The sequence below is a fragment of the Macrobrachium nipponense genome, chromosome 18, assembly GCF_015104395.2.
Source record: "Macrobrachium nipponense isolate FS-2020 chromosome 18, ASM1510439v2, whole genome shotgun sequence".
NCBI lineage: Eukaryota > Metazoa > Arthropoda > Malacostraca > Decapoda > Palaemonidae > Macrobrachium > Macrobrachium nipponense.
Window position 1 is genome coordinate 74,833,139 of NC_087211.1, and position 16,227 is coordinate 74,849,365.

Here is a 16,227-nt window from a genome sequence, read left to right on the forward strand (position 1 = left end):
AAGCAAGGAACAGTATTCTATCTTTTATTCTGGAAACACAAATTAGCTGTAAAAATAAATCCAAGGAAATAAAACCTTAGCATACAACTACTTTTGTTTTCTAAGGAATGTCTTGGGGCAAAAAATTGTATGAAATAATGGAGAGAGCAAGAGAAAGAAAGAAAAAAATGCTATGTGCACTGAACTTCTTATAAATACAGTTTTTGGCAAGTGCATTCTAGTCAGTAACTTTTATTTGCTTGGAATGCACACAACAAGACTTGGACAGGATCTCTCTACAATCTATCTAAACAATCAGTATTTATTTACTACTTAACATGAAATTGGCAACAAACACTGAGCAGCAGCAGCAGCGCAGCAGCAGTAGTATGGCAGGAGGACTTCCTCCCCACAACTAAGACCTAGCTAGATCAGGTTCTGGCTCTGTGTGACGGCTGCTGTGAGTTCCGACATTTGTCGACAGCTGAGCCAGGTACATACTAACCACAGCCCTAACACGTGCATCGCACGACTCTCTGGACGAGCCGTCTGACCCCTCATCCCCTGCTCTGAAACGGTGGTATACACATGAACCTTTCTTTAAGTGTCTGATCATGTGCTCCTTGCGGACTGCACGGTAGGGGCAACAGGGACATGAAAAAGGTTTCTCCCCCGTGTGGGTCTTCACATGGCGCACCAGGTTATTTCGTCTATTCTTCCCCGTGAACTCTTTGCCGCAAAGGGCACAGCGATCCACTCCGTCCTCCGAATCCTGCAATGGAGAAGCCACCACCTATAGACTCCACTTAAGCTTGAACTATTGCCCACGCTATGACAAAATACTACTTTAGCGCTAATGGGTTCTGAATTAATAATAATACAAGAGATTAAACCAAGGAAATAATCCTGGGGTCTTTATCTAGTCTGACTACTTTAAGATCTAAGTTAAAAATTAACTTGCTTAAACACTAAACAAACAGGATCATCTTGATATAAACAACTAATTCACACCTTTAGCATAAGTAATGATCAGATGGCCGTAGCATGAGCATGAGGTGCAAGGCTAAGGTCTTGAGAGGATGGATGGAGTCCATGAAGATTCCTCATATGTCGACTCAGGTGCTCCTTTTGATTGGCACGATAATCACATACTGTACATGAGAAGGGCTTTTCTCCAGTATGGATAGCCATATGGCGTTCCAAACGATATTTTCGTTTGGTACCCTGGAACTCTTTGCCACAGACCTGACATGAAGCTACGCTCGCCCCAGAGACGTTAAGAATGAAGAGTGTCTTGTCGTCACCTTCCACAGGAACATCGGCTGGTATCTCGTCCTCGTCCCCTAAAACTGCCTCCACCTCCAAAAGCGCCGCCTGCAACACACCAGGCCATAGTCAGGTCACTTCTCTCATGAGCAGCTTTTTTTTTAACTTCAAATAAGGGGCAGCAGTGACCATATGTCCAGGGTACCTTTTAATTTTTTTTTTACATTATGTTGGGAGCCTTTGATAACTGGATATCACATAAAGTTATAAAAATAGCTATCAAAATTAAGCATTCGTGTATAGCTGACCTTCCCCTCATCAAAAATTGCACAATCAAATCAATACCAGAATCATTAAGTGCACATAATGAATTTCTCATCTACTATTCAGAAAGCTACAGTGTACTAAATTCACCTACAACAACGCCAGCATTCATGAAGCTGCATTCATCCTTGTGTTCTCCTCTACATAGAAATGTTTACTGCTATGACTCTTGTCTTCATTACATAATGGAAAATTATCTTTCATGACTGAGGCTATCTCCTGAGACCCGTGGAGCTGGGGAGGAGGAAGTCGATGGTGATAATTCAATGATGAGGAAGGAGGGTGGTCAAGAATACTGGGGGAAGTAGGATGGTAAGATTCATCAGCTTCCAATGGCAAGTCAGGCCTTTGAGAGTGAGAGTGTACATTCCTCATATGTCTATTTAGGTTGCCCTGCTGAGTGGCACAATATGGGCAGTGTGGACATTTAAATGGCTTCAATCCCCAATGAACAAGCATGTGTCTATCAAGTCGGTACTTGCGCTTAGTCCCTTGGAAGACCTTGGAACACATGGGACAGGCCAGCATTCGCGTCGCCACCCCTTCCGACATCCCATGCACAGTATCCTGCAACACAAATAACACCTCACTAACTCCTAATCGCCGATGCTGTTTGCACAGAAATTCCCCATCACAATTTCCAAAAAGGTGCTGCTTTTAATATGAAACTTCAATGTACAATTTATTACATAAAAATTAATATCCTGCAATATGTAAAACAATATAAAATTTAGATTTTCCATAACTGACTCACTGAGTATGCAACATAAACTTCAGGAGTCTGACTCGGATGAGATTTCAGAATCGACTTTTAGACGCAAATGTAATCCAAAGGGTGGATCCTTTTCTCTCCCAATCTGACTACTTTGAGAAATAGCACCCAACGTGGGGAAGTTTGCACAGCTCATGTCAACATTCTGTGAAGAAGACTGTGAATGGGATGAAAAGGCAGTGTTGGAGTTCGAGGTGGGATTGCGATGAAAAGGAGGATGATTCTGAAGCTGGTTAAAGCCCAACTCTAGGCGCTGTTCATTCGCAATTCCTGCATTACTATGAGTGTCTTCCAAAAGTTCTTTATGTACAGCACGAACATGACGCTTGAGATTACCCAACTGAGAAGCTCGATAAGAACAAACTGTACACTGGAATGGTCTCTCCCCTGTGTGAGTAAGCAGGTGGTTGTCCATATTCTGCCGACGATTGCGACCTTGGGCTGTCTTGCCACACACAGGGCACACCAAGACGTTTCCCTGCGCCCAACTGCAGCCATCCCCATGAACGACCACCTCCTGCAAAATACGAGTGGGAGCTCAGTCTGGACTTTGCTTCGTCATCCCACCACCTTCAAGCACCTTTCATCAACCAATGAAAGTTGATGACTTGATTCGTCTTTCATGAGATCATGTCCTCCAACCTGTCCAAATCTCCCTGCATTACCCAAAGGTAGCATGTGCCTGGCTCTAAGAAAAATTCTGTCCCAAAAGATAATTTCTTGCACTTGTTTGATGGATTTATTTACAAAATACTTGTATATAAAACATCAAGAACAAAATTTTCACCTTCATGAGATTTGTAATTCAATATTTTCGAATCAATAGTTTCAAGAAAAACATTAAAATAAAATACCTTGTATACACTGACGAATTAAAGTTTTATGTATACAAAAGAGCAATTATCTACAGAAAAAGATAAAACTATTTCTTTATAACTTCATTATTGTACAGTATATTTTCTGTCTCGATACTATTAAATAACTAATAATGCTGCAATGCAAAAGTCTGGAATTCGATGAAGGTATTAATCTTTTTTAATTTATTGGATGAATTTACAAGAAATACATGAACACATGGGTTTACCACTATTGATATCTAATCTATTTACTCCAAGATGAGGAAAAAGGTAACCTAAGGCTTAGTTATACAGTATTACTAGACCATCTCATTTTTCTTTCTTTGAAGTACGTACTGTACAATCATTCAGGTTTACAAACATTTTCTATCAACTTCTGTCCTGAAAGACGAGCTTTGCCAATGTTGACAATAGTAATAAGACACATGAGGATAAATTCTGGAGTTGAAATAAAAGACAGCAGTCCAACAAAATCTCAAGATATTGGACAAAATTATTTAAACAGTAACTTTTACCTACAGCTTGCAAACAGCCCACTTAAGGAACTCTAATTACGTAATCTTCTTATAACACACCAAGGTATTTCACTGCAATATAATCCCTCAAACAGTACTGAAGAAAACAAGACGGATAATACTTGGCACACATGAATCACATGTGCCAGACAAAGTCATATGCTGCATATGACATCCCTGTACGTACTGGATAGGTCTCACCACTTTTGACCGACTTCATTATCTCATGTATAGGCAAGGATTTCTTATGTATGTATGTCCAAATGCAGGGGAAAATATGCATTTTCACACAAGTGTCATCAAGCTAATCTTCAATTATCGTTCATTAATAAACCCTAATTAGTGTCCAATATTGTTATCTAATTATAGAACAGCTACTCTTCTATATACGAAAAAATTTTGTTCCAAACGCATATTCTCAAATTCTATTTGTCTGCAAGTCCAAAAATAATAGCCCAGGCAACCATCATTGTACAGTAGTTAGCTAATGTCATATCATAGCACTATAGTATACCTATACATATGGTTTTGCAGATTTCTATCAAGATACTGTAGTTTGGTCTTAATTGACATTTTTTTAAAATAAAAATCAGTAACCTTTCCCTGAAAAATGGCAGTGAATTAAATTAAATATGTACTAGTTTACAATATCCAGCATATTTTGCTAGATAACGCTACACTCCTGAAACAGCCAGTTGTTCTATTTTGTCAGCTGATGACACTCCTCCCCCAACCATCAACTACCATCAAAAACATAAAACCTACAGCTATCTGTACACAAATTACTTTTAAAAGTTATTGTATTTCTTATTTTTGCCGTTTTTGGATACATTTCAACACCCAACCACTTGAAGAATTTTTATTTCCATTGCTTTCCATCAGCTGACCTCACTGTTTACCACCATCAAGAATACCGACACCTCACTCTCATATTGATTTATACATTTTTTGTAAACCGTTACAGATTTTGGCTTCTATTTTAACAACCCACCACTGAGAGATCTGTATTTTTATTATTTCCATTTTTTCATCAACTTATCTTGCTGCACATTAATATTTCTCTCATAACTGCATAGGCATATTTTCTGTTAATAGGCTAGAGTCAAAAGAAAATTCTTTTAAAAAGAGCTGGGATTTTTTATGTTAGTCCTTTTGGAAGCAACTTAACAGCAAGATCAATGAAAAAAAAAAAACTCTTTACCTAAAATGTAGGATCCCAAAATTCACCTTACACACAAGCAATAGAAATTTGAAATTCTGGCACAATTTTTTATTCTGTACCTTAAAGACAACCAACACAAATGGACTAGACATCCACTTTTCTGAAGGTTCATAAGTCAAAGTATGTACGTATATGTAGATGACATATTGTATCTGGTTGAACACTGATCCAGTGATTCATTAAATTACTGTTGCGGAAACTCCACTGGGACATTCAGCTCAATTCTATTCTTCAGAAATTATATAGAGATGTATAACTTTATCACTACCATTTCCTTATATAGAATTATGATCTCAATGCCCAAAATTGCTAATTCTAACTACACTAAAATTTCTCAAAATAAGCTAACATAAATTGAGAAGACTATATATGCCTTAAAAAATGTTCCGACAGCAAAACCATTTGCAAGCTTCTACACTAACAGGATACAGTAGAATCCCAGTCCTTGACCGTATCAGAACTTGACATAATCAGTTCAACGCGAAATTTTGAGTAAATTTTGCATCAGAGCTCGAACAAAAAACCAGAATCCAACCGAATGAACCATATGACTTTTGCAAGCAAAAGTGTTTCGGTCAGGCGCTGCTAGTTGGCGTTGTTGTTTAAAGCCAACTCACTCTGTAGCTTTTGTTTTTGAGCAAGTACATGCTTGTACAGGAATTTTTCCTAGTTTTTTTTACTTTCTGTACTGTAGTTTGATTCAGCCATGGGTCCCAAGACAGCCTATGCAGACAAGCAGAATAGAAAAACAGTAAGAACAACAACTAAACTTGAGGAGATTATTGAAAAGTATGAGAGAGACATTAGTGTGACTGATTTTGCATCTTATTCTTAATATTTTATTAATTCACAGTAAAAGTAATTAGGTTTTTTTCAAAGTTTTATTATTAGCAAAAGGTTTTGCACCTACCCAGTACAGTAAATAATATACTTAGCCTTCCAATGGTACTTGGTCAACTATCAGTAATACAGCCACATTGGACGTAGGCCAGTATTTTTATAGTGTATATATAAAAATAAAGTAGATCCAATACATGTGTTATTTAACTTTGAACTTATTTTTAATTGTAAATAAGTGTCATATTTTGTATAAAAAAGCAAGGTTGGGGAATAACTGATGGTCAAAAATGAGTTGGTAATCTATTTTCAATGATTTCTTATGGGAAAAATTCATTCGGATCTCGACTGAATCGCATCTCGACACTTCTTCTGGAATGGATTAGCCTCGTGGTTCAGGGTTCTACTGTATTCAAATTGTTAATAAAATCACAGCCCAAATTACAAAAACACATTTCCAGATCACTATAACAACCTAGAAAATTTTGATGTATCCTTTCACTGTCATCTGCTCTCTAGCTTGGAGTATCCTGGTGACCACATGAAGGCCTCCTAAAATACATCTTGAAGATGTAATGAAATCTAAATACCATGCAATGAAAGTCCGTTTGGTCGTAGGAAAAAAATTACCTGAAAGAATTGCACTGCACAAGTCAGAAAACTGGCTGTAAAATGCTATATAATTTCTTTAAGGAGTCTTTATGCTGACAGACCATGAACAGGTGACTGATCAAGTATGGTCATGGGCAAAACAGGCTGCCCTTCTACACAGGCAGTTTCCAGTTATCAGTAGGGGTTCTGTTCTCGGTAGGGCGAAACTCAGCAATCTATGGCGCCATAAAAAGTTTTGGTTAATGGCACCTGTTAGGTGTTATGAAGCCATAACTCAATTATCAGTGCCATAATGAAAACCGAAACTCAGCCAGTTATGGCGCCATACATCACCAATTTTATGGTGCTGGACAAACACATATAACTGGATCGCCATTAACCGAGACCACCATTAACCGGGGACTGCTCAGTCAGTCCGCGGCAGCGCTGTCAGTTATCGGTGATCCGGTTTTATGGGGCTTGTCTAGTGCCACAGTGCTGTTTTCCAGCTAGCGGCACTGATACACGCAGTCATCCCCCTTTTCTTTTGAGGGGGGAGGGGGGTTCACGTTCTCAGCGGGGTGTAGATAAGCGAAAACCACCATTAACCAAACCTCAGGCAATTTATGGTGCTTGTAGCGCCTGTTAGGTATGTTAAGGCACCATAACTCTATTATCAGAACCTTATGGCGCAGATAACCGAAACCGAAACTTGGCCTATTACGGCACCATAAATCGCCAATTTTATGGCGCTAGACAAGCCCCATAAAACCGGATTGCCATAACCAAGTCCGCCATTAACCAGGACTGCCTACCGAGGGACCATTAACCGGTTATCCACAGCAAAATCCAGTTATCAGGGCTTTTTACTCATAGATAAGACATAAAAACAGACCCCCCCAAAAAAAAAAACCGACTGCCTGTATTTAATTTCGATTTTCTTTTCAACTCGCAATTGCTCATGTGGTTGTTACTAGCCATAAAGATTCCTAGAACTTAAAAATTCTTCATGCTGAGTATCCACATCAAAATATCTTATCCTTCGGGCCAGCCCTAGGAGAGCTATTAATCAGCTCAGTGGTCTGCTTAAACTAAGATATACTTAACTTATACAGTAGAACCCCAGTCCTCGACCGTATTAAAACTTGAATATAATCGGATTTTGACGCAAAACTTCAAAAAAACTTTGCATCGGAGCTCAAACAAAAACCATGTGATTTTTGTAAACAAAAGAGTTCGGTCATTCACCGCTAGTTGGCAGCATTGTTGTTGTTTAAAGCCAGCTAATTCTGCTGCTTTGGTTTTCTGTAAGTACACACTTGTATAGAAATATTTACTAATTTTTGTGGCTTTCTGCGTTGTATTTTGAATCAATCATGAGTTTCAAGACAGTGAGGTTAGGGTAATAACAGGTGAAGAGGCACAGCATTAAAATTCCCTTAATTTAGGAACACTAACATGTATAAAGTATGTTTGTTCATCTATGAGGTTTACAAAAGTCTGCTCCTTTTATAGTAACAAACAGGTTCATTTTTAAAATGTTATAAAGCAAGTTAATTTTTTAATAAGTTCTATATACGTATCAATATGCATTTCATATTTTTTTTAATACAGACAGTCCCCAGTTATCGGCAGTCTCAGTTATAACCAATCCGGTTTTATGGCGCTTGTCTAGTAGTGACGACAACTGGATATTTGGCATCAATATGTGCTAATCTCCACTTATTTGTGCCCGATCTCCAGTTATTGGCGCTGATCCCCGCTTAACAGTGACACCGATAAGCGCCATTATCACCAATTTTCAGCTAACATCACACCATCAGGAATGGAACATCTCCTGCTAAACAGGGACTGCCTGTAGTATTACTATTAGTACTACTCTGGAAGCTATTTGACTTAAGATATACTGTATGACATTTTTATATGACCAAGTTAACTTGAGTCATAGTTGATTTTTTTTTTTTTAGAGAGTATTTTTCAGCATTCTTTATTATAGTTTAATGAGAGAGAGAGAGAGAGAGAGAGAGAGAGAGAGAGAGAGAGAGAGAGAGAGAGAGAGAGAGAGAGAGAGAGAGATTGTTTAAATCAATCATGGGCAGAAAAAGCATGAATTCAAACCAATCTGGAATGACATCCACTTACATACACGTAAATGGTTAAATCTAGGGTACCACAATCACCTATAGTTTCCTACTGCATAATGATCAGGAAGCATGCATCTGTGTTAAAGGTACTTACATAAGGCATTGAAGATGAACTTTTCTGCAACATAATAACCTTTAAGGATAGAGCCAAGCCTAAATTTCCTGATGATAACTTGCCTTTGAAACAGCCACTGAACTACCTACTACTACTGTGCATGATCAATGCTTTTCCAGGTTGTGAAATCTGATTAGACTATAAATGATTTTTCATGATGAAAGATATAAAATGTGTCAAGTTCACAATATCATACAGGATGCTAGAAATCTTTCAGTACATTTCTGAGAAAAATATCCACCTAGCTGTCCAGGATTTCTTAATGTGCTATTCCTGTTAATCTTCAAAACCTAAGTGAATCTTTACTTGTCATGTTTATGATTACTGCAGCGCATTACCAGTTTAAACAGATCACCTAGTCACAATCCAGCTCTTACAAAGTAAACAATAAAGTACCAGATGGGAGGAGACCAAGGAAAATTGTTAAAAGTTTTATCTAGAGAAAACAATGCAACTGGGGGTGCAATGGAAACTGTCAAGAATTCAAAACACCTATGGTGCATAGTAAAAGCATTATTTATTTCATGTCGGTAAGAATCCTGCTATTTTGAATGCTTTGGGTGCATAGCATCACAAAGACAGAATTGACTAGGTATCCTATAACAAACAACACAGGTAACCAAGAAGAGATCCGGTACCTGTTATCATCATCATAAACATTTTAATGGTAGCCCTACCCATATGGCATTCAGAAGAACTAAGTTCTCTGCAATTTTCTCTTATCTTATCTTCATTTGTTTTTTTTTTTATCCTGTGCACTGGCTGACATGAAAGCCATTCTCCAGGGTACAGGCTATAAGCAAAAACGATGAAGCACAGGCAGTCTTAGTCTATTTGTAACTGAAAGAATTAACCCACCTTAATTATCCCAGATTATGGTGGAACTGTGGCTACTGGATATCACTGAATTCAGAAAATGTGATAGCAGTTTAGAAACTGCTACCCTAGATGTAGGTGTTTTCCAACTATTCACCTGATGATTCCCTAAATAATCCAAGTGAAAAGTAACAGATGTTACAATGATCTCTGATGATAGTTTTGCTTATATGTATGCTTTTGGAGCAACGCCAGCAATGGCATTTTGTCTGCCATTGTCATGCTAACAAGTCATGGAAATGTTCAAACTAAATTATGAGACATGAACTGCAAAACACCGAAAAATATCAAGAAGGGTGGGGTAAAAATATCAAGGGTATGGTAGGGTTTAAGTATAAAACCTCTGCATGAGTCCAAAAATCCCAACCCAAAATGCTACACAACTACATTTTCTTTTAAACTACATAAAGTGAAAGGGACTATTCTTTAAAAACCATCAAATATAGTATTTAAGTATTATAAATTTAGCCATTTATCTGATATATTACACAGAGTATTATAACCAATCCTGCTTACAAAGAGACCCACTTCTTAAAAGCATTACAATGATCAATTTCACTATCAAGGAAAATGAACATTCTTTGGCACTTTTCACAGTATTTAATAAAATTATATTTACAACATCGGCCTCTTTAATAAACAGTAATCACATTTACCACTGCCCAAGACAATGAGCATTTGAGTAATAAATGATTATTATGTAACTAGAAAAAAGGCGTAACAGAAACCATATACAGCTGTACAGAAAAAACTAAAGCTCATAGGAGTAGTGTATGCAAATCCCTGATCTGCAACCCCAGTTGACAAGAATTTCCACAAAACATCTCATGAGTTATTTAAGCATTAAAAGTTGATAAAAGTGATGATGAAATGAGGAAACACATTACTCCTACTGAGAAACCTCATTTAATTCTTAAAAAAGCATGAAAGTAACAGCTTGGTAGCAATAATCAATAATCATCCAAACGGCAGTCAAATGCAATGCATCATAAAAGGCAAACATTTTTTAAATAGTAAGTAGTAGTCCCAAGTGCTGTACTGTAATCAAATTTACAATATTACTATCCATTCTGAGAATCTAAAGTTAAGCCTACAGAAAACAAAAACAAAAATTCAAAAAGAACATTACATAGTAAGCACCAATTTTATAAAATTTTATTCGTAAGTGTAAAATATGAGAAAAAGCATATGGAATCTGGGCAATTGAATCTGACATCAGAAACAGTAGTCCATCAATTAACTTTTGGAGTGGTCGACAACAATCAAAATGCAATTACAAACTACAACTCTTTGGAAAAAATTTGAAGCCTGGATGGAAGCGGTAATAGACTTGATTCCAAATTCACTAACATTTCACTGAAACCAATATTCAGCACCTAAAATGAATGGTATGACTGCCACAAACAAAATTAAAATATGAGTATTAATGATAAGCAAACTTAAAAATCAGCAAGATATAAGCTATAAATAAAGATTCATTAATTCAAATGAAAAGTATTCACAGCACAGTAGTTACCAAATTTTCATATTTCACTCTCATACAGCCTTGTCTATTAGCTAAATATCTACATCAAGTGTAATTTATGCAAGGTTGCAACATGGTTCTTGAGGGCATCTTTTCGATTTGTGCGATGTGGGCAATAGGGGCACTGAAAGGGTTTGTGTCCTGTGTGAACCAGCAGGTGTCGTTCTAGTTTCTGTTTCCAGGTCATTCCTGCAAAGGTGTGGCCACAGATATTGCATGCCCTTGAACTATTCTCTGCTGAGCCAGCGCTCATGTTTCCACCACTTGCACCACCTCTGTCAGTGCTCAGCAGTACAGCATGGCTCCTCGCATCATATCGACGTCTATCCACTGGCTCAGCAGCAGCTCCAGAAAGGATGCAATCTTCACGGACTAAGTCAACCTGCAATGTAAACGCATATCACTCAGTGTCCCCGCCTTGTTGGATTTCTTTCCAAATGCTTGGGTAGTTTGAAACGAATGAGAGGATGTTTTCTCTGATTTTTCTTAAAAATTGGTTCTCTATTTTGTAAATTTACTAAGTTGATGGGGCTGCATTGTGCATACGAGATATGTGCAGTTTGAGAGAGTCCTTTCGTGCACAACGATGAGGGCAGTAGGGACAGTAGTAAGGCTTCTCTCCTGAATGGGTCATGAGGTGGCGTGTCAACTTTTGCTTCCATGAGGGGCTTGGCAGGAACTGTTTACCACACACACGACAACGGCGGTCCCAATCCAGACAGGCAAGCAGCGTCCCCACATCCAGAGAGCCCCTAGAGTCCTGCAACACAAACCACTACTAAGTGCTTCACCCTCTCTCCCTGGACTCTTATATGAATAACTACTGTTTACAACTTAGCACCTCAAAAGAATAAAAGACAAAAATGCTCTCAATCATTTCATGTACAAAGGTGAAATGCAGGAATGTTAGCACTTTTTCTCCTTACTTTCAAGAGTATTATTACATTTGTTTAAGTTTCCAACATTGCATAGGAATACCTTCCACAAAAGCTTTAAAGCATCAAAGAAAAGAAGCAGAGAGGGACATCTTATCAGGATGCATTAATCGGCAATGTCTCTTCAGGGAGTCTTTCCTACCACTACGGTAACTGCAGTAGGGGCAACCAAATGGTTTGACTCCTGTGTGGATGAGAAGATGGCGCTCTAATTTCTGACGCCAAGATGATGTAAGACCAGCGAAGCGTTTGCCACAAAAAGGACAGGTGCCAGAATGTTTCAGCATCAGCCCTCCATCTGCCTGCAACACAGGGAGGAATAATTTACCTTCCAATGCAACCAAACCTCAAGCCTTTGCAAAGTTCTAATAACCACAAATTTTATAAAATGGGCTGAATTCTTGTTGAAACTTAATAAAATAAAGATAAAACATCATTCCCCATCTACTGTGCTTCTTCTGAGACACTGGGTCCATATCCCGAAGTTAGATGAGGACGGCGTGTGTGTTTCCTTTTAATGTGCACATCCAAATTAGGTTTCAAGTTTGCTCTGTGAGGGCAATGGGGACACTGAAAAGGTTTTTCTCCCGTGTGCGTTATCATGTGACGTTTTAATAGGAACTTCCGGTTGAATCCGTGGAAGGTCTTGCCGCAAGTTACACACTCAACACCAACAGTAGCTAAAGTTGGCAGGAGGGGGTGGTGTGTCACATTCGCTGACTGCCAGACTGCCACCCGCCCCTGAAACAACAACACACCGCAAGTCAGCTTCCAAACACTAGCAATGATCGCTACTTCCACTGCTATTCAAGCTACATTTCCCAATCATTATCTTCTTCTTTTCTTGAACTTAATTCTATACATCACAGTCGCACCAAATGATTCAGTTGTCTGGCATAAATTTCCAAGTATATCAAGGATCACTTACCAAATATAGCCCAAATCAGATAAATACACAATTTCATCTTACTTGTTCTCTGTAATGCAAAAAATGTTCCATGACACAGGTACAACTGTGCAAATGCTTCAACCACATGACAACAAGCTCAAGCACTTTTGGCCGAGGTAGTATTCAAAGCATCACTAATAAAAAGAGATTTGTGTTTTACTTTGATATGGACATCCAAGTTTTGCTTTATGTTTGATCTATGAGGGCAGTATGGGCAATGAAACGGCTTTTCACCAGTGTGTATGATCATGTGTCTCTGCAACCGGAACTTTTGCTTGCTGCCATAAAACACCTTACCACAAACAACGCATTGAACACCACCATTGAGGGAGGAAGATGATGTGGTTGGCAGATGCGACTGATGTGTCAAACCAGCAGACTGCCATCCCAACACCTGCCCCTGAAAACAACACTGTATGTTAGCTGCTGAATTCTTTGTACAACATTAGGGGGACCAACAAAGTACTTTCAATCATGAACATCATTTGGCAGAATCTAAAAAGTATATGTTTATGGAGAATGATGACCAAGATCTAATCACCAAGAGTAACCACTTCCATTATTCACAGACGATGAACTCTGTGAGGAGCTCGGCAATCTTGCTAAAGTAGCGACACTGAGTTCTTCTGTGCTATTTGTGGACAAATTCAAGAGATGAGCATGGAGTCCCTTAATATGCTTGGTAACATTCCCCTTCAAACATGCTCTGTAAGGACAATACGGGCAAGAGAAAGGACGTTCCCCAGTATGTGAGAGGATGTGTCGGCGGAGATCCTGTCGGCGGTTGCGTCCACAGAATACTTTACCACATATAGGGCAGGGAAGACCACGTCCCTCTAACCAACCACCACCACCACCATCACACACGGAAGATGGAAGATTCGCGCTTCCCTTCGTACCCTGTAACACATAACAGCCCCACTTAGTCCCTCTCCACTTGCACGGTTATAAGGTTCTCAATAGCTTCTAATAAAACTAGACAAAATAAAAAGCTGCCCAATAACCACCGACTCCAGTAACTCAAAAACCAAACTATAGTAAAGCATCAAAGTGAGAACTACCAAATAGTCTCCTTTCACCCAGCAACACGCACCACATCAGCACAAAATTCGAAGTTCAATGCTCATCAGAACTTCTGAGGCTCAGGAAGGTCCCAGAAGGTGAAGAAGATGACAGGGATCCATTTGCTTGACTGTGTGTGCCCAATAATGCTTGGGATAAAGGGAGAGCATTAGTAAGCGTAGGATGTAACAAGGGACCTGCCCGATGCACAGTAGCAATATGCATATTTAAATTGCATTTTTGATTAGTACGATATGGACAATGGGGGCATGCATGTGGTTTTTCGCCAGTGTGGATGAGTGTGTGGCGACGCAGCAGTTGGCGCTGATTCTTGCCGGTGAAGACCTTACCACAGACGGTACAAGTAAGGCCGCCTACCATGCCAGGGGACACTCGACCCACCTGCAACACAAGCACCGGCTTCAGACAAAAATCCACCAAGCCTAAGCGTCTCAAAATCATCTTATATTCACCTTATACAAAACTATGAAACAAAACAAAACATTTTAAAATACCACTAAACACCAACAGCTCGGCTTTATTGACTTCAATACCAACTACACACTATTTCTTATTGTGACTACTCAAAGTAAAACAAAGGAACAAATTAATAAAAGTGGCCATTCAATCAACTTATTTGTGTAAGCTGCTCCTGCTTTAAAACTTCAAATTACCTCTGCATAGCTCATTTCAAGAAATTCAGCAACTGTTTTTTTTTCTTTTTCCAAGTGATCTTGAAGCTTAAGTCCCACAATTCCAAAAAATAATTGCAGGCCACAGGATAAAGTATCCCAGACCTCTATTAAGTTTAAAAATATGTTAATTTCACCCAAATCAAAAGCTTTGAGGTAACACTACAATCACGCCCACATACACGTACACACCATAATTACGTCATAATGTTTTTATATATATAACAAACTATAAACTATTAAAAACTATGCATTTTTCTCAAATAGCCTTCATCATTAGAAAATGGTTTAAGTCTCCAATATTACCGAAAATAACTTTCCTTTTTTTATCTTGTTCCAAAACTATATTATTGTACAGAAAATGAACAGCAAATGTTTAAATTTATTATTTTCAAAGGCTTTAGGATTCCACTGAAAGAGAATCTGAAAAAACAAACCCCCTTAAAACACAATCCAAACTCTAACCCTGCACCTAATTCTAGAATCAATTCTTGCATGTCTCAAAACAAGCAAACTTTTATTCTAAATGCGCAATCATAAAAACACATCCACCAAGCATGTAATAGGAATCTTTGTTAGGAATCTTGTTTACCATATAAAGACAGTTCTTGCTTTTCCTACACTCAAAATATCACAAAATGCTGCCGGCAACAATCACCCATCTGGTGTCCTGTCGAACTCATGCCAGGTTTTGGATGCCAGTTCAAAAACCAAGTTCTAACTAAGCTGCTCCTTTCTCAGTCTTTAATTGTCCCATCGCTTCCAAAGGTCAATTACACTGTCCTCAACTTTTATGGATGTTCTACTGCCTAAGAATCAAAACAAAAATCAAATACCTTCAACTCCTGAATGTCCAACAGATTCCATTGTCTACTCTACTTCCAAGTTCACAATTTCAGGTGGCTATAGGCTGTTTTGATTTTCATAGTCTACCAATTCTTTTACTCTTTCACTCTACTTCCCAAGATTCTGCACCATATTCTACTGCTTTGTCAGATTAACTAATATATTTTTTTAAGTCTCACAACTTCTGAAGCCCAGCCTATACCATCTTATTAAATATTCTGGTAATTTTTAATTGCAGCTCTGAATATTAAACAAATAAAGAACTTCAAAGTATTTTGGTGGCAACAGGAGTCAGCCAAGTTGGCAGAAAGGAAGAGGGCACAGCCAACCTGTCTTAATTCATCCCAGCTACAATGTAGTTTACAAATGTTGGTACAGATGATCCTCTATTCAAGACTGTCAAACTTGCTACTTTTTTGTTACGATTGCAATTCTCATGCCAGCAGTATGCAGTAGTGCAACAATCTTAACAATGTTGGCCTATGTTACCATCCTGAAGCATACACTCTTAGTGTAGTCTCAGCCTCTAAGTGATTGTATGATCGTTAACAACAGTAAACACTTATCAGTTGTAAAAGTATTTTTTTTTTTGATAACTGTTACCAGCTGTAGGGTATAGTCTGTGTTCTGAGCACATCTAAAGTAGGTTAGGCTAGACTAAGGCAACCAAATTCTCAGGTTTGGTAAGTACGAGATACTCAACATCTTATCCAGGTACAA

At 38.4% G+C, this 16,227-nt stretch overlaps 1 pseudogene; it reads right to left on the minus strand.

Moving 5' to 3' along the window:
• Nucleotides 1-1,996: 1,996 nt before the first annotated feature.
• Nucleotides 1,997-16,227, minus strand: part of LOC135197187 (protein jim lovell-like) — a 148,073-nt pseudogene continuing 133,842 nt past the window's right edge.